Genomic DNA, 18885 nt, shown 5'->3' with positions numbered 1-18885 from the left:
AATAGAAGAAATCAATTAATTCAGCACAGACCATGAATAGAATCTTGGTTTTTCTACTGACATTAGATTGTGCCTTTAATTATTAGGCCAGTAGGGGAGATACACATTACATGTACTCCCAAGCCCCTATTACAAAGCAGGAGCTAAGTACTTAATGAAACATTTTTACATTTAATCTCACTTTATGTCTCCCAACCTAAGCATATGCAAACCAATTCAAGCACAAGGGGGAGGCAGAGAGGCAGCAAAATTTCTTAGACAATCTCTACAAGATATCTAAGAAATATTCACAAAGTAATACTGAAGCAAATCCAAGAAATTTTGGTGCCCTTGTCTAACATGGTCTGCATGCATTTATAGCTACATTATGGTAAATTTCTGAATGTACATATGTGATGGGAAATCTTAGAAACAGTAGTCTAGTTCTGTAACTCACTTTCAAAGACTTAATTTTAAAAGTATGCTATAGACTTCACTGGGATGCAGAAGAGGTTTACCAGGATGTTAACTGGAATGGAGTGCTTCAGTTACGAGGAGAGACTGGATAAGCTCGGTTTGTTTTCCTTGGAATGGAGGAGGCTAAGGAGGTACCTGATAGAGGTATACAAAATTATGAGGGGTATAAATAGGGTAGATAATATGAAAATTTTCCCCATAGCAGAGGTATCTAAAATTAGAGAGCATAGATTGAGGGTAAGGGGTAAGAGGTTCAGAGGGAACTTGAGGAAGGACCTCTTCACCTTGAGGAAGGTGGTTGGAATCTGGAATGCACTGCCTGAATGGTGGTGGAGGCAGGTACTCTCACAACATTTAACAAGCATCTAGTCAAGCACTTGAATCGCCATGGCATAGAAGGCGATGGATCAGGTCCTAGTAAATGGGATTAGTCTCGCTAAGAACTTAATGGTCAGCATGGACATGATGGGCTATTGGGCCTGTTTCTGAGAAGAAATTCCTTCTCATCTCCACCTTAAATGAGTGACCCCCTTATTGTAAAACCATGCTCCCTGCTTCCAGATTTCCCCACAGTGGGAAACATTGTCTCCTCAACTACCCTGTCAAGCCTCCTCAGAATCTTATATGCTTCAACAAAAAATAGAAAAGATTGCTTGCCCATTTTATTTGGTCCGTGTCAGCAGAAAGCACTTTTACATTGCATTTACATTCCAATTTCAGAGGACTACCTTCTGTTATCTTATTGACGATGATTTTCTTCAACTTGTCCTTTCATGAGCGAGGCATCTAATTATAAATTACAGTTCAATATGAAGAGAATTACTTTAGTGAACCTGAGATGAGAGTTTACATTTTGAGAAGGAGAAAGAGTCTGAGAGGAGCTCTGGAAAGAAACCTCAAAGAACTTGGCTTGGCTGAAAGCTCTGCCTGCAGTGGTGAGGCAGAGGAAGATACATCTGGAAGGTTTGTGGGGAAGGCAATGTGAAGGTGTTGAATTAAGTAAGGTGAAGGTTTGAAGATAAGAATAAAGATTTTTAAATGTTTTGGAGCAGGAAAAATGGCAGATAATCAGGATGAATTGCCTCCGAGTGAGAGCAACAGATCAGTACCAAAATATCAACACCGTACTATTGCCATTCTAGGAGAGGGTGTTGTGTCAGATGCAACAAAGTTTTAAAGAACAATGTACTGATCCAGCTACTGAAATAGTCATTGGAGATTCATAGTCTCTACAAACTGCATTATTTTCTGTTAAGGACTTGTATGCTGAGATGTTCATCATATTCACTAAGTATTACACCTCATGTTTCATACTGTGTCTCTGATGTCACATCCTTTTACTCCTTGTACACAACCAGTTCAGCAGCACAATCACTTCACACTGTTCAATGATAAATATGGGGTGGATGTTAATTCCCTCCAATTGGTTGAATATAAGCAGACTGGGAATTAAAATCAAATTGTTTCACATTCTGTCACCATTCACCCCACCAAGCAATTGATGTGTCCACATGATTCGCATTTGAGATCATAAATATATGCAAATCAGAGTTCTGTCACTTTGAGGTTGCCAAGAAATATTTCCATTCCCCCAAATTCCTCCTGCTCCACAAATCCCCTACTCCTCTCACCAACCTTCACCCTGCAAACAAACTTACTCAATTGCCACTGAGCAGTGTATGGCTGCCTTGTAATTATCAACTGGACCTGCACAGCTTGCATCATAGAACATAGAACATTACAGCACTGTACAGGCCCTTCGGCCCACGATGTTGCACACAGAGTTTATCCTGCTCTAAGATCTATCTAACCCTTCCCTCCCACATAACCCTTCATTTTCTATCATTCATGTGGCTATCTAAGAGTATCAGATGGGCATTTACATGATGCCCAGAACAATAAAATTGACTGGGCATCTTGCTGGTTTAGGATTTAAATCTCTCTCCACTGACTAAAGTAAAAGCAATGTCATAGTTAAACACCAGGTGAAAGTCAAGTCAAGCCAAGTCGTTTATTGTCTTCTGCACAAGGATAATGAGGGACAGGTATAATGAAAAACTTGGTTGCAGCAGCATCACAGGCACGTCGGTTCAGACAACACACAAAACATAAATTATACAATGATAGCAAGTTGGAGAAAAACCATTGTCTATGCTGACAGGCTAAGCCCTTTGATTTTGATATCAGATGTCAAATTATAATGTACTGCAATCCCACTCTTCTGTTATTTTGTTTCAATTAACTGGGCTTTAAAACATTATTTGGTCTTTGACTTATAGGACATTCGAACAAGTAAAAGATGCTCCAGAATTTCAGGCTGTGATCCTGCCTGAGGCAGATTGGTAGGGCCTGAGGCAGACGTGTCAAACTGCAACACCACATTGCAAGTCAATGCTATTGTGTCTTTGTTTAAAAATGCTTGACACCAAGTTATTGGTAGCATCAATAAACATAGCAAGCTGTTGAAGGCAGCACTGCCTTCAGGGCAACCATCAGGCATGTTCTCAATTTGCAATGAAATTCGAGACCACCAGAGCAATGAAATAAAGGTCAGGATGTGTGTCCACAAATAATTAAATATAAAGTGTAGATAATGGATGGGGCACATCAATGTTTTTCAAAAGCTATTGTGTGGAAGGAAGCACCAATAATTTGGCATTCTTTTCTCCCAAACGTCTGAAAAACAGAGAAATACTGTGTGTCATGAATACAGGAAATGCTGTTAGCTATACTAAACTTTACCAAATTGGAAATACAGAGAAGATAAAGCCCAGAAATTGAACTATGTAATGCAAGTTTTTTTTTATATACGTTGCGCTAGATCATGTTTGACTTGACCACCTCCTCAAATTTGTAGCCCACCTCCCCCATCCAATCCCCATGGCCGCAGTAAGGTTTTGAGGCCCTGCAGGTTCATTCAAACTTGATGGCACATTGTTGTGTGGTTTTGCAGAGCCAGGTAATCTGTGAGCAGCAACTGAGCCTGAGTGGTACTCGAGGCCCGCCCCCTCACACTGTCCTGAGGGTCCTTTGACAGCTCTTGCTGTCTAAGGCAAGAACTTTTTAATAGTTTCTAAATCTTCCTGATTAGAGACATAAGAAACAGTTGAAATAGACAGAAAAACTTAAAGTAAAAAAGTAAAAATAAAAATAATCAAAAATTAATAAAAATATTTTAAAGGTTTAAAATAATATGTTTAAAACACATTTAACTCATAGTTCATTAAAGATGCAATTTAAATTAAAATATAGAAACAAAATACTAAATGTTTAATTGCATTCACCTTTCCACCCAAGTTGGTAATCTCTGTTCAAATAAATAGATCTATGCTGACTGAGAGGCCAGACACAAAGTTGTGTCGAGCCTTTTGGCTCAGTAGAATCTGGAACAAGCTAGTGATTCAGTGCTGAGTCCAGTGGAAGAAGGGTTCACACTTGAACTCCAGCCCATTCTGTACCTCCACCTTGCAAAGGAACCTGAAGTCGAGCTGATCAGAAGAGGACAAGTGGGCTTTGGTTCTGAACAAAGTGCAGTCCATCCCAATGAAATAGAACTGAAATACCAAATATGTTACTCAACGTGTTTGGCATTTTGTAATGTACATATAAATGCAGTTGGAACTGCAAGCAGCCAATGGACAGCCAAATTTGGAGTACAAGAGTACGGAGGAGATTTACTAGAATGTTGCCGGGTCTTCAAGAGTTAAGTTACAGGGGAAGACTGAACAGGTTAGGACTTTATTCTTTGGAGCGCAGAAGAATGAGGGGAGATTTGATAGAGGTTTACAAAATTAGGAGGGGTATAGACAGAGTTAATGCGAATAGGCTCCTTCCACCTAGATTAGGAGAGATAAGTACGAGAGGACATGACTTTAGGGTGAAAGGGGGAACATTAGGGGGAACTTCTTCACTCAAAGAGTGGTGGGAGCATGGAACGGGCTGCCATCTGATGTAGTAAATGGGGGCTCACTCTTGAGTTTTAAGAATAAATTGGATAGATACATGGACTGGAGAGGTCTGGAGGGTTATGGACTGGGTGCAGGTAAATGGGACTAGTGGAATAACGTTTTGGCACAGACTAGAAGGGCCGAATGGCCTGTTTTCTGTGCTGTAGTGTTCTATGGTTCTAACATGTCACATCAGTCATTTTGTAAAGCAGGGTTCTGTAGTTACTGGGGAATTATTTTATCCCAAGAATTAAACTGATGAATCTCCTATGGACTGCCTCCAATGTTACTATATCTTTTTTAGGTAACAAAACCATATCTGTACCACTCACCCTTGCCACTTTGCATACCCTATTTTTCAACATTATTCTTTACCTCCTTTGTTAATCATGGATTGTGTCTCTTTTTCATGGAATCCCTCTTTTTGACTGGGGTAAACTCTTGCAGAGCATTATATACTAGCTGTTTGAATATCTGTTCATCTACTTGTTTACCCAGTCCACCTTAAACAATTTCTCCCTCATACCATTATAATTGCCCTTATTTAAATTGAAGACACTGGCTATGGATCTATGGTATTCAACCTCAAACTGCATGTGGAATACTACCATATTGTGGTTACCACCCCCGAGAGGATCTTTAACCACAAGATCCCTTTTTATCCTTCCTCATTACATAAGACCAAATCTAAACTAGCCCATTCCTGCACAGGCTCTGCAATGTACTGCTTTAAAAAGCAATCACTGGCGCATTCTGCAAATTCTTCTTCTGTGATACCCTTGCCAGTTTGTTTTGTCCAGTCAATATGTAGGTTAAAATCTCTCATGATAATTGGAGTTCCCTTCAAATGTACCCTTGATATTTCCCCATTTACGTTCTATCTGTTGAGAAGTCACATTTTGAGGGTCTGTAGACTACTCCCACAGGTGTCTTCCTTCCGGTTAGCTTAATGCTATTACAGCGCCAGCGACCTGGGTTCAATTCCCGCCGCTGTCTGTAAGGAGTTTGTACGTTCTCCCCATGTCTGCGTGGGTTTCCTCCGGGTGCTGCGGTTTCCTCCCACATTCCAAAGATGTACGGGTTAGGAAGTTGTGGGCATGTTATGTTGGTGCTGGAAGCGTGGCGACACTTGCGGGCTGCCCCCAGAACACTCTACGCAAAAGATGCATATCGCTGTGTGTTTCGATGTACATGTGACTAATAAAGATATCTTATCTTATTCATGATTTCAACCCAAACCGATTCCACATTTTTATCCACTGTCTTTATATCATGACTCAGCACTGCTTTGGTACCTTCCTTGATTAATAATGCCTCTCCCTTAGTCACCCACCACTGACCTCCTTCCATACATTCAACGCATAAATTATTCTCACTCATGGATTCCTCTTTCCCTCCTCGCAGGGTGGAGAGCAGAGAACTGAAGGCAGAGAAGTGCAGGTGACCTTACAGTTATCTCACAATTGATCGCGTCAGAGGACAAGGCTCTGGGATTCTGCTGTGCTTGGCCAAAGAGATGGAGGCATGGGGGAATTAAATAACAGGTATCCAGATAATGGAGTTGATTGCAGGACCCTCACAGTCTCAAGGTGCCTCAACCAGGAGATCTCAACAGTCAGAACACAGACCTAAGCAGTCAGCTTCAGCCTCTGCCAAAGCCACAGACAACAGAGATGATAAAGACTTGTAGTTTACTAGGAGATGTTTAAGGATCATGGAGGGTGGACTGCTGCAGGATAAATACACCATGGCAGCTGTCCTTTGAATCTTGCACACACCTGCAGAATGATTTTCAAGTGGATAGACACAAATTATACTTTCATGGGGGAATAGATGTCTTTGTAGCTCATGAACTTTCCTGGGTAATGCATACAGTCAGTGACACACTGAAAGGCAAACAGAGGCACAAACCCAAGTGCATGCTCTTCATGTGCTTTTCATCACAGAAAAATGGCTCCTTCTTTCCCAGGACATGGAGTCAGTCACCTGTCTTGTGCATCTGCATGACTCTGCTTTCATGGAGCAATACAGCACACAAACAGGCCCTTCAGCCCCCAGGTCTGCGGCAACCATTTACCACTCGTTTACTCTAATCCTACATTAATCCCATGTTATTCTCCCCATACTGTCATCAACTCCCCCCAGATTCTATCACTCACCTATACACTAGGGGCAATTTACCAATTAAACTACCAATCTACATGTCTATGAGGTGTGGGATAAAACCAGAGCACCCGTAGGAAACCCTCACATCATAAGGAGAACGTGCAAACTCCACACAAACAGAACACGAGGCCAGCACTGAACCCTAATGTTTGGTGCCGTTTAGGCAGTGGTTCCACTAGTGCTGCCCTGATCCTGCATTATTCAGCAAGTGTCTTTGGCCACGCTCTGGAATGAGGCAAAGAAGGGCAATGATCACTCAGACAATCACTGATAAAGTGTGGCCACCAGGACTACTTGGCACTGGGTCTTTCACCAGCAAGCTACCAAATAGCTGCCCTCAATTGATGCTAACACCCTGAGCCATCCAAGATACTAGGGTTTAGAGACTTTGAGGAAGCTTATCCTCTTTACTCTTTGTGTGATGATTATGACCACCTGTGATGTGCACCTCTCTGGAGCAGGTCAGTATTTAGCTGGTTAATGCACCTCCAGCTCTGGCTGGTGCTACAGGTCAACTCGGTCCTCATCAGAAGTCCACAGTAATGCAATGAGTACCATAATGATTTAATAGACAGGAGCATATATCAGACATACAAACCTCCAGGGTTGTAAAACTAACCTTCCAGCATGGTTGGCATGGACACGGTGGACCAAAGGGCCTGTCTCTGTGGCTGTGTGACTCTAGGATTCCATGGTGTAACTAGGCAGGAAAGAGCTATGACATTTCACCACTTATCGAGATATTTCTCTGCCATGTCTTCAGTCCACAACAGAGGAACATGTCAATAAGTGACGAGTTAGGACCTTCCCCAGGTGTCGCTGGCCCACAGTGAAATTCCATAAGCCATGTTGATATTGCAGTAATTGAGAACTGAAATTGACAGCCTGGTTCTCCTAAGTATGTTCCCTGCAGACCAAAGGGTGGGTGTTAAACACTAATCCAGTCTGTTGCAGACCACTTCCTGTTGTGCTGTCAGTTTTAATTGTTCACCACTTCCAAACCCTCCCACTGCTGTACATTATAATCCTGTCTGTTATCATTTGGATGTGGTTTTAAACAGGGCTCCATCTTTCAATAGAAGTGGACACACACTGATCTGGTCCACAGTCTGAAGAAAAGGAGATTCTCACAGTCTTATGGCCTGCATTTATACATCAGCAAAAATCATCAACAAAACCTAACTGAAGCAACACACACAGAGTGCTGGAGGAACTCAGCAGGTCAGGCAGCATCTATCAGAGGGAAATAAACAGTCGACATTTTGGGCTGAGATCCTTCAACAGGACTGGAAAGAAAAGGGCAGAAGCCAGAATAAAAGAGGTGGGGGAGGTGGGGAGGTGCACGAGCTGGCGGGTGTCAGGTGAATCCAGGTGAGAGGGGTAAGGTAGGTAGGTGGGGGAGAGGGGGGAAGTGGGAATGATGTGAGAAGCTGGGGGGTGAAAGGTGGAAGAGGCAAAGAGTTGAACAAGATGGAATCTGATAGGAGAAGACAGTAGACCATGGAATAAAGGGAAGGAGGTGGGGAACCAGAGGGAGGAAGGTGTGGGTGACGGGCAGGTCAGGAGAGCGGGGGAGAGGAAAGAGAAGGGGTAAAAGGGCCAGAGGGATAAGGGAAAACCAGAGCGGGGAGGGGTGGGGGAAGGAGGAAAAAAAGGGGGGAGTTACCAGAAGTTAGGGAAATCAACATTGATGCTGTCAGGTTGGAGACCACCAAGACAGAATATGAGGTGTTGTTCCTCTACTCCACATTTAGCCTCAACTTAGCAGTAGAGGAGACGATGGACAAGAAATGTTAGTATGGGAGTGGGATGTGGAATTGAAGTGGGCGGCCGCCAGGAGGTCCTGGCTGTTGTGGTGGACGGATTGAAGGTGCTTGACGAAGCAGTCCGCCAATCTGCGTCGGGTCTCACCGATGTAAAGGAGGCCACACCAGGAGCACCAGATCCAATAAATGACTCCGACGGATTCAAATGTGAAGTGCTGCCTCTGCTGGAAGGACTGTTTAGGGCCTTGAATGGTGGTGAGGGAGGATGTGTAGGGCATGGTTGCAGGGATAAGTGCCTGGAGGGGGATTGGTGAGGAGCGATGAGCGGAAGGGAGGGGAAGATGTGTCTCGTGGTGGGATCCCATTGGAGATGGCAGAAGTTACAGAGAATGATATGTTGGATACGGAGGCTCATGGGGTGGTAGGTGAAGATAAGGGGAATCCGATCCTTCTTATGTCGGGGGGGGGTGTATGGGGAGTGGGCAGATGTGCGGGAAATGGAGGAGATGCGAGTGAGGGCTGCATTGATAGCAGAGGAGGCGAAACCCCGTTTTCTGAAGAGAGAGGACATTTCAAATGTCCTGGAATGGAAGGCTCCATCATGGAAACAGATGCGACGGAGACGGAGGAACTGAGAGAAGGGAATAACATTCTTGCAAGTGACAGGGTGGGAAGAGGCGTAGTCAGGGTAACTGTGGGAGTCAGTGGGTTTGTAAAAGATGTTGGTAGATAATCTGTCTCCAGAGATGGAGACATAGAGATCAAGAAAGGGGAGAGAGGTGTTGGGGATGGACCAAGTGAACTTGAGGGCAGGGTGGAAGTTGGTGGCGAAGTTGATGAAATTGATGAGTGCAACATGGGTACAAGAAGCAGCACCAATGCAGTTATCAATGTAGCGGAGAAAGAGTTGGGTGAGGCAGCGCTTCACGTGTGAATCCATCAGGGCATTTATTGCCTCTAGTGCTCCCGGTGCTGCCTCCTGTACATCAGCGAGACCCAACGCAAATTGGGGGATCGCTTCGCCAAGCACCTTCGCTCCATCCCCTGGAACAGACAGGATCTCCCAGTGGCCAGCCATTTTAATTCCACTTCCCCTTCCCACACTGACATGTCTGTCCATGGCCTCCTCTACTGCCAAGTTGAGACTAAACGCATATTAGAGGAACAATACCTCATTTTTTGTCTTGGTAGTCTCCAACCTGACTGCATCAACATCGATTTCTCTAACTTCTGATAATCACTCCCCCCATTTTTTTCTCCTTCCCCCCCCTTTGGTTTTCCCTTATCCCTCTGGCCCTTTACCCCTTCTTTTTCCGCTCCCCTGTCCTCCCAACCTGCCTGTCAGCCACACCTTTCTCCCTCTAGTTCCCCACCTTCTTCCCTTTATTCCATGGTCTACTGTGCTCTCCTATCAGATTCTATCTTGTTCAACCCATTGCCTCTTCCACCTTTCACCTCCCAGCTTCTCACATCATTCCCACTTCCCCCCTCTCCCCCACCTACCTTCACCCCTCACCTGGACTCACCTAGCACTCGCCAGCTCGTGCTCCTCCCCCTCCCCCCCCCAACCTTTTTATTCTGGTTTCATCCCTCTTTCTTTCCGGTCCCAGTGAAGGGTCTCAGCCCAGAACATCGACTGTTCATTTCCCTCCATAGATGCTGCCTGACCTGTTGAGTTCCTCCAGCATTTCATGTCTGGTTGCTCCAGATTTCCAGCATCTGCAGTCTCTCTTGTGTCAACAAAACCTTACCGATCATTTTTGTCCGGGCACCAATCATTTTTGTCCTGGCTGTTTGTAGAGCATAAAAATACAAATAAATAACTTTCTTGTCTCCTTATATAATGGTGTCTGCACTTCAAAGCTAATTGGCTGTAAATCAGATTGTGGATCCTGAGGATATGAAAAATAATATGGAAATACGTGTTCTTTCTTTGCTAATAAATTGAAAGAAGGATTTGTGATTTTACGGGTATCATTTAAAGATGCTGACAAGCTTGCTACTCATTAGTGCTGCATACATGAAACACTTTTCCTTTGTTATGTACAATAGTTGCTAAGTTTCAAACACAGGGTCTAGGAAAATGAACTCATTAAATAAAAATCAGTCCATGAGAAGTAGATTCACTGCTATTTCTAAACACATAATTGGTCATGCAAATGTTAGTATGGAAATAACATGTGGCTACAGGTAGTGCCAAAGATCCAGTCAATTCTTCTGACTGAAAATTTGCTCCCACAGAATGGGCATCCTACGTCACCATGTGCTCAGCTGCCAGTAATTCTTATGCAAAGCCACTTAAAGAGCTGCACAATCTGCTGACCAATACAAGTTGATGTATGAAGATGAATGACTAAAGTGAAGTGGAAAGCTTACACAGAAATACTTGAGATAGAGTCATAGAGTGGTACGGCGTAGGAACAGGCCCTTCGGCCCTCTGTGTCTATGCTGACCAGCGTGCCTATCTATACTAATCCCACTTCCCTACATTAATTCCATACTCCTCTATGTCCTGCTCATTCAAGTACTGTCCAAATGCCTCTTAAATGTTAGACCTAAGAGATTGCAGATGCTGGAATCTGGAAAAACAAACAATCTGATGGATGAACTCAGTGGGTCGAGTAGCACCTGTGGGAAGAAAGGAATTGTCGACGTTTCAGGTAGAAAACCAGCATCAGAAGGATGCAGGGTTTCGACTCGGAATGTCAACAGTTCCTTTCCTCCCACAGATGTTGCTCGACCTGCTGAGTTCCTCCAGCAGATTGCTTGTTCCTCTTAAATGTTTTTACTGTTCCTGCCTCCATCACCTCCTCCGACAGCTCATTCCAGATACCAACTACTCTTTGTGTGAAAAATTTACCCCTCAGATCCTCCTTAAACCTTTCTCCTCTCACTTTAAACATGCCCTCTGGTTTTAGACATCCCTAACATGGGAAACAGACTCTGACCATCTACCCTATCTGTGCCTCTCATAATTCTACATACCCTATCATGTCACCTCTCAGCCTCCTTTGCTCCAGAAAAAACAAACCCAGCCTATCCAATCTCTCTTTATAACTCAAGCCCTCCAATCCAGGTAACATACTTGTGAATCTTTCCTGCACCCTCCACATCTTTCCTGTAATGTGGTGACCAGGACTGCATACAGTGCTCCAAGTATGGCCTAACCAATGTTTAGTACCGCTGAAACGCTATGATTCCACGAAGTGAGGTGAAGGAGAATTTTTTTTAAAGTTTTATTTACATATTAACAATATTTACATCATTTTTGGTTAAATATCTACAAATCTTATATCATTCTCAAATTAAAACATTATTATCCTTGTCCAGAATGCACCTATCGCCTTCAGTGCCCATCGGACCTGGAAGAGCTCCAGAGAACCAGTGGACATCACATGTTCCCTCTCCAGGAACACCTGGGCACAGACGTATTCTCAGAAGAGGGTCACGTAGTTGTCTCAGATGGACCCCTCGATGGCGCACTGTCTGGACCTGGCCTCCTTGGCTGGGACCAAGAGCAGTCAGTTGAAGAGATTGTCTGAATGATTTGTCCCACTCTCCACACTGAGTGCCCAAAAATCAGGAGCGTGAGGCTGGTGCAACCAGAACTTGAGGAGCATCCCATAAAGTATGCTTCTTTCCAGGATCAAACTGGGAATCTTTTGAGTGTGAGGCAAACATGATTACCTCTACACCAGAGAAAGAGAAAGGAGTCCTTGTTTTATTTGTTACTCTAGCACACCTTCCCTAGAAAAATCACATCAAAATCTAGGGGCAGGTAGTCGAGAAGGTAAACAAAATGACCAAACACCGACCCTTGTCATTCAATTACGACCATTGTCAAGCCCCCATCATCAACATCCAAGGGTCATCATTGACCAGAAACTAAAGTGGACTGGCACATCAACACTGCAGCTATGATAGCAAGTCAGAGGCTGGGTATCCTGTGGTGAATGACACCTCCTGACACACCAAAACTTTTCCTCTATCTACAAGGCACAACTCAGGACCAAGATAGAATATCTTTATTTTCCAAGAAGCTCGATATTATCCAGGATAAAATAGCCTGCTTGATTGACACTCCATCCAACACCCTAAAATTAATTCGATCAACCACTGGTGCAAGGCTAGTGTGTCAACCACAGAATGCCAGCAGATACCCATCTGGGTCATACTGACAGGCCATAACATCTACCATCGAGGGGGACAAGGGCAGCAGGTGAATCTCCTCCACAGCAACACCATCTTGACTTGAAAATACTTCATTATTGTTGCTGGGTCCAAATCCTGTAATTCCTTCCCCAACAGCATTGCGGGAACTGCTTCACCAGAAGAACTGCAACAGTTGAAGAAAGTGGCCTCCATCACCTTCTCAAGGGCAATTAAGGATGGACAATAAATGCAGGCCTTGCCAGCAATGTCCACACTGCAAGTTAAAAAAAAATTCTGCAACAAGTCAAGAGTATTTGGCAGCAAATGACTGAAGGTAGGGCTCCTTAACAACTTCCCATATATCCGCATGGCAGACTTAGCTTCCTTTCACTTTCACTGCTGACCTGTGCAGAACTCCTAGACGATGTTTTGTTCTTCAGATTCTTCACATGCAAGACCATTCTGCAGCACGACACATTTTCATATAGCAGTTTACAACAAAATACCATTCCAAAGTAATCTCTTAAAACGGCAGCATACAATAAACTGTTGCAGCACGACCTAGATATGAGATATATCACACTGACCATGGGCATTTGGGTTCTATAGTTAAAAGCTCTTGAAAACTGCAAAATTCCACAGGACAAGGTGGTGCATAAAAGTAAGGAATTGACTTAGAGGAAGAAGATCCCCTTTAGCATTCAAAAAAGCCGCATTGGAGAGTGTCAGCATTAGGGATATGGGAGGAGGACAGTGAAAAATAAAAAACTCTGCCCCAAGTACACATCTAGTATTATCTTTGTCTTTGCATGTTTGTGTCCTGTTTACTCATTCATTGGCATTTAGATGTACACGCAGTCCTGATGTCATCACTCAGCATTGCTGAGGATTCTTACAGCAAGTGCTGTAATGTTTATTTCTGTTCTGTTACCATAGCACAGGAAGAATGGCCTGCTATGCACTTCCAGGTATCTTGAGAAACCAATCAACACTTTTGGTTACATTCACTGCCACAACTGCATTATGCTGGAGGATTTGGACAACCGTGATTAGGTTCAAGGCATTGTAGATGAGAAGGACATATCAGAGGGCATCAGGGGTAAAGGAGGAATCTGTTGATTATACAACCCACTCATATCTCACCTCAGTCCAAGGGAATTCTATAAAAGGAGACCGTTGGTTAGCAGGATAATAATGTCCACCACTTCAGCCTCTTCACAACACCTTACAAGTTTGCCAACACTGTACAGATCCCATTAGCTACATCTCTACAGGGGAAGAGGAAGATTTCTTGACCCCACAGTCTACCATGAGATACTGCAGCCATCTGTAGTACAATCTATTGCACTCAACCATTCCAATGCACAGCTGGCTGGCTTCCCATTCTCTACTGACTCAATGCAATCCAAAACTCTGCCTTCTGCATCCTTACTCACACTAATTCCTGTTCACCCATCACCTACATACCCAATGAGCTACACTGCTCCCTGTGAAGCAATGCTTTGATTTTAAAATTCTCTTCCTTGTTTTTGAATCCCTCCACGATCCCATTCCCCTCCCCATCATTTCCATCACCTCTACAATTACCTGTGTTTGGTAACTGTCTTGTGAAACATTCTACTGCATTAAAGGTGCTGTACCAATACAAGCTTCAATAATCCTGTTGCATGTGTTTTCAATGAATATTTAATTACAGTCCTTCATGCGATAAAAGGTCATTCATTGGTTAATTCTGGTTGAACATCCTGCATTGATACCTTGTCATTTAGCTTCCAGAGTGCATGAGTTCGTTTGTCTGGTCTGCACATAGTTCAGCACTTCCTGATCGAACTATGCCAATCTGTGTGGGATGATGATTATTGAAAAGCCGATGAGAGCAGAAGGAATTTGACATTAAGACACATTGTTAGGGCAGAATTAAAAGACTTTGGCACTATCTGTCTATATTAACTGTGCCATGCTGGACCTGGGAACACCCATTTTGATAAGAGTCCCCCAAACTAGAAGGATTCTGTATTGAGACAGAGTTCAGTGGGACTACAGATTGGAAGCATTATTGGTATCTCTCATATAAGCTCACCCTAGTTCTGCAGAGACCCTAAGTCCTCCATATTTGTAGCCTGAAGGAAAGGAAGTGGGACGAGGACATCTGCTGTCCTTTAAAAATGTTCTTCCACTCAATAAGATCATGACTGATCCTATACCTCATGTCTATTTCCCTGCCCTATTCCCATACCTCAAAAGATTGTTGGTCTTAGCCTTGAACGTACTCAGTAAAAGTTCTCTAAAGTAGAGAGCTCCAAAGAATTCCTGATTGAATATCTGGGACAACATTTTGAGAGAATATCGAGACAAAGGATCTCATCTTCATTCATGGGATTGGTAGATACACTGATCAAGTTTATTACATTTTAGAGTTATCCTGAACAGATGTCAGACATTGGAATAAAGCATTATAAAAAGTATGTTAAGTTTTAGTGGAGAATCCAATCTGTCACAAGCACATCGCACTTCACTCTCTGTTAGTTATTCTTGGCACAGATTTATTTTCACAGGACCTTTGGACCTTTGAAGTAAGGGTTGCGTGTTGAAATTGGTCATTCAGACATGCAATGAATCAGAGATCGTTTGATTGTGCACTTACTCCCAAAAAGCTTTAAAGTTTTAATAATTCTTTACCAAGAGTTTTACTATCAAGTATACCATTGTAAGATGCAGCTGCTGAAATCATTATACTGCAAGATAATCTGGTTCATTGCATCTGATTTAATTGTTGCATTATTTTTTCTTGAAACACATATTCTGATGCTATTTCCATGTACTAAATGATACACGAGCCCAAATCATAAGCATGAAGGGGAGAGTTGCTTACACTGGACAGTGAAAAGCATTCCAGTTTTGCCAGCTGATTGGTAAAGTTGCTCCCCAGGATGGACTCTTGGTCAGTTATTCTGTAGAGCAGAGAGATCAGCATGAACTATTTACAGCACTGCTGAGGTTTCATATGTACCTTGGTCAGGTAAAGCACCCCTGATTGTCGTCAAGGTTCTTCGGTGCTCAGCCTTAACGACATCCTTGATGGAGTGGTTTCCATTGTGCTAACCATTAACCATGGGAGCAAGAAAAGGCCATTCAACTTTTTGAGCCTGTTCTGTCATTCAGTTATATTGTACCCAATCTTTGACTTAAATCCATGACAGAGGAGCCTATCATCAAATATTTCCAGGTTGAACTTGTGTGCAGTTCTCAGAGGAATCGGAACAATACCTAAAGCTATTGCTTCTCTGGTCACAGAATCTCATTTCTATAACAGAAATTGCATTTATTAGCTCAGGTAAGCTGTTGAATACTGGTAACAATTTTATTCAGTTAACACTAGAAGTCCTTGACGCAGTGAAATATGTCAGTGTCTATACAATTTTTCAATCTGTATCATGTGACGTTCCCAGGATTGTAGGAGACATCTGGAGGAGGCAGTGAGTGGAACATTGATTTTTGTTTTCCCCATGGGGACGGCTGTTGGGAATCCAGAAAATGAGTCAGCCTTTCATGCACTGAGATGCAGCTGATAACAAAGGAAAGTTGGCAAAGGCACAGGGGTAGAAGAGAGAGGAAGAAATCACTAAAAATTAATGGCAACTTAAGAATGAGTATTGTTGTCCCAGCACAGTGCATCCAGGAATGGACAGTGGAGTCAACATTAAGCAGAAAGGTAATGACTACATGATGGGCTGGCATTAAAAGCATCATCAAGGCCACTTTACGGCTTAATTAAGGCAGGCCCCAAGACCGCTGTAAGTCCATGCTACACACTTAATATATTCCTTGCAATGCCTCATCAGAATGCAGTCAATGAGCCATCACAGGTATCCTGCAAACCAGCAGATATCCTCGTGAACTAGGGAGGCAGAAGGGTGGTGAATCAACCAGCTCTGTGATCAAGTTGAGACAGAAGACAGCAATACAGAGTAGGCTGAAAAAGAAAACATGCACAGAGGAGTTGGTGGGTTGGCGGGGAGGGGAGAAAACCCAGTGTGGGCCAACCCAGAGGCCAGCTGGGGTCAGATTGCTCCTCCTCATGCATTTACAGGTTACGAACACCCTATACATATGAATGTGAGTTTGGGAGACCATCGGGATGGATGAGGATGGAGTTGCTGGCTGCTGTGGGGCTGCAGGCACCTTTTGCCTGGTAAGAACACAGCATTTCTGCATGCCTTCTTTCCCCAGCACCCACACACCATGCACCATCCCCCCCACCCCTAGTCGCAACAATGGGGGTCTGGGTCGAGCCCAGCAGAGCTGGGAGCATTGAGCAGATTCACTCACTGAGTCAGCGAGGCCGTCTGGCAGCTGCTCTTCCCGTGCCTGCTCACTCTCCCATAACAGCTGTTTCTGTGATCCTCTCCCACACATTGTTTTTGTTAACTTCCAATTTATGAACAGTTCGGGTTACAAACAGTTCTCAGGAATGGAACCCTGCCATAACCCAAGGACTGCCTGCGATGCTGATGTAGTAGCTTTAAGGATTACTGACTGGCCTGTTAGTCGCCTGGTACAAATGACAAAGAGGCTATGGCGAAGCTCCACCATTTGCAATTATAAAATTGATTATCTGACCAATATATTTTTAAGAGATTTTGCTGTGCATAAATTTGGCTTCTGTGCTCTCTATTTTACAACAGTGGTTACACTACAAATGTTTATTAGCTGTAATGTGCCACAGGATGTTCTGAAGTTGAGAAAGACTAATTCCTGACTAATTATTGACACTCTGCTGAAGCACAGCAGGCAAGGACAAAGATTTTCTGATACTACTTCTGAGGGCCTGCTTCTTGCGTTGGGGTGATTATAGTGAGAGAAGAAAGTTTGGTGTGACTGCATCAGTCTTTGATCTCTCTTTGGAATTCTTATTTTCCCTCTCAATCCCTGCAGCTAAAGGTTCAGCCAGCAGCAATATAGAGGCATGAAGTGTAAAAACTAGACATCTCACCTATAAGGATACAAGACCCACATTTTGCCTTCCCTCTGATGCCCAGTTCATATGGTGCAAAGAGCTTGGGAACTTGGATAATTACAACTGTTTACCTAAATTTCTGTCAACTGGAAAACACATCTCAGGAATCAGGCTGCAAGACACCTACGCAGGGATTCTATGAACCCGTTTTCTCAATAGTGCCTGTGCTGCTGGCTGTCTTACAAGCTGCTCCTCTTAAATCAAAACCATGTGATTACAATTATTGGATAACTTGGATCTTTTTATAGGCTGAGACTCAGCTGACTTCTCGAGTGCCTCCAACCGCGAGAGAGCTTTCACTTGAGCTGATGTAGACTGTCAACACCAGTTGGATGAATTCCTCATGGCCTCATCACATGACATCCTGTCCCTGCTGGCTCAATGAACTGTCTTTATGTGTTCGACATCTTTATAACTGATAAACAGAACTCTTGAATGAAAATGGCTGAAAGCACACTTTTTTTCATGGCCTATAATTTTTCATTTGGTTTGCTCAAAGCAATATCCAGGAGATTGAGGTAGAAATTTGTCCTTTGTCTCTCATTCAAACTTGGGCGCCATGGTATCGGCCACCCATTGTACAACCCTCCCAATATTGTGTTCTACTGAAGTCAATCACCATATTTAGGTTGGCAACATCGGGATGACATTTCTAAACTCTTCACTCAGACTTGTTAATGTGCATTTGTTGGATGCCAAGTAAAACTAGACTGAATTCCCACCTCAAATGAGCATCGTTCAGCATATTTTCATTTCACAACATTGCACATTTTTAATTAGATGTAGGCTTGATGCAGCCAGGAGACACAGAAGGCTTATCATATGGGTAAAAGTTTAGAGCCACCATTGAATGTCCCAGCATCCATCTATGTATACATTGAAAGGTCTAATTCTCAACAGTATTTCAACCACTTTCCATGGATCTCAGGATGTAAGAACATAAGAAAATAGGAGCAGGATTAGGCCATTCAGACCTTCAAGCCTGCCCCAGTATTCAATATAATCATGGCTGATCTGCCCTATGCCTCATCTTCTGTGCCGGTTTCCCCTAGTCTTCAATTTTCTGACTTTACAAAATGTATCTATTTCCTCATTAAATATCCCCAATGATCTAAGCTCCACAACCCTCTTGGGTAGAGAATTCCAGAGATTCACCACCCTTTGTGAGAGGTTGTCCCTGCTCAGTTCAGTTTTAAATGAACATCTCCTAATTTTGCCTCTATGTCTCCTTGTTTGAGATTCTCCCACTAGTAGAAAGATCTCTTCATCTACCCCTCAGGATCTTTTACGTTTCAATGAGATCACTCCTCATTGTTCTTTAGCTACTCCCGATAGGATAACCTCTCATCCCAGGAATTAGCTGAGTGAATCTCATCTGGAC

General features: G+C 43.3%; 1 protein-coding gene across 3 annotated transcripts in view; it reads right to left on the bottom strand.

Annotated features, from left to right (window-relative positions):
* The window catches only part of prkg1b (protein kinase cGMP-dependent 1b), a 556354-nt gene that overhangs the window by 187393 nt on the left and 350076 nt on the right, over positions 1 to 18885 (bottom strand). The window lies entirely within an intron of this gene.

The sequence above is a fragment of the Pristis pectinata genome, chromosome 12 (genome assembly GCF_009764475.1).
Source record: "Pristis pectinata isolate sPriPec2 chromosome 12, sPriPec2.1.pri, whole genome shotgun sequence".
Classification (NCBI taxonomy): Eukaryota; Metazoa; Chordata; class Chondrichthyes; order Rhinopristiformes; family Pristidae; genus Pristis; species Pristis pectinata.
This window is presented reverse-complemented; position numbering and strand designations above follow the sequence as displayed.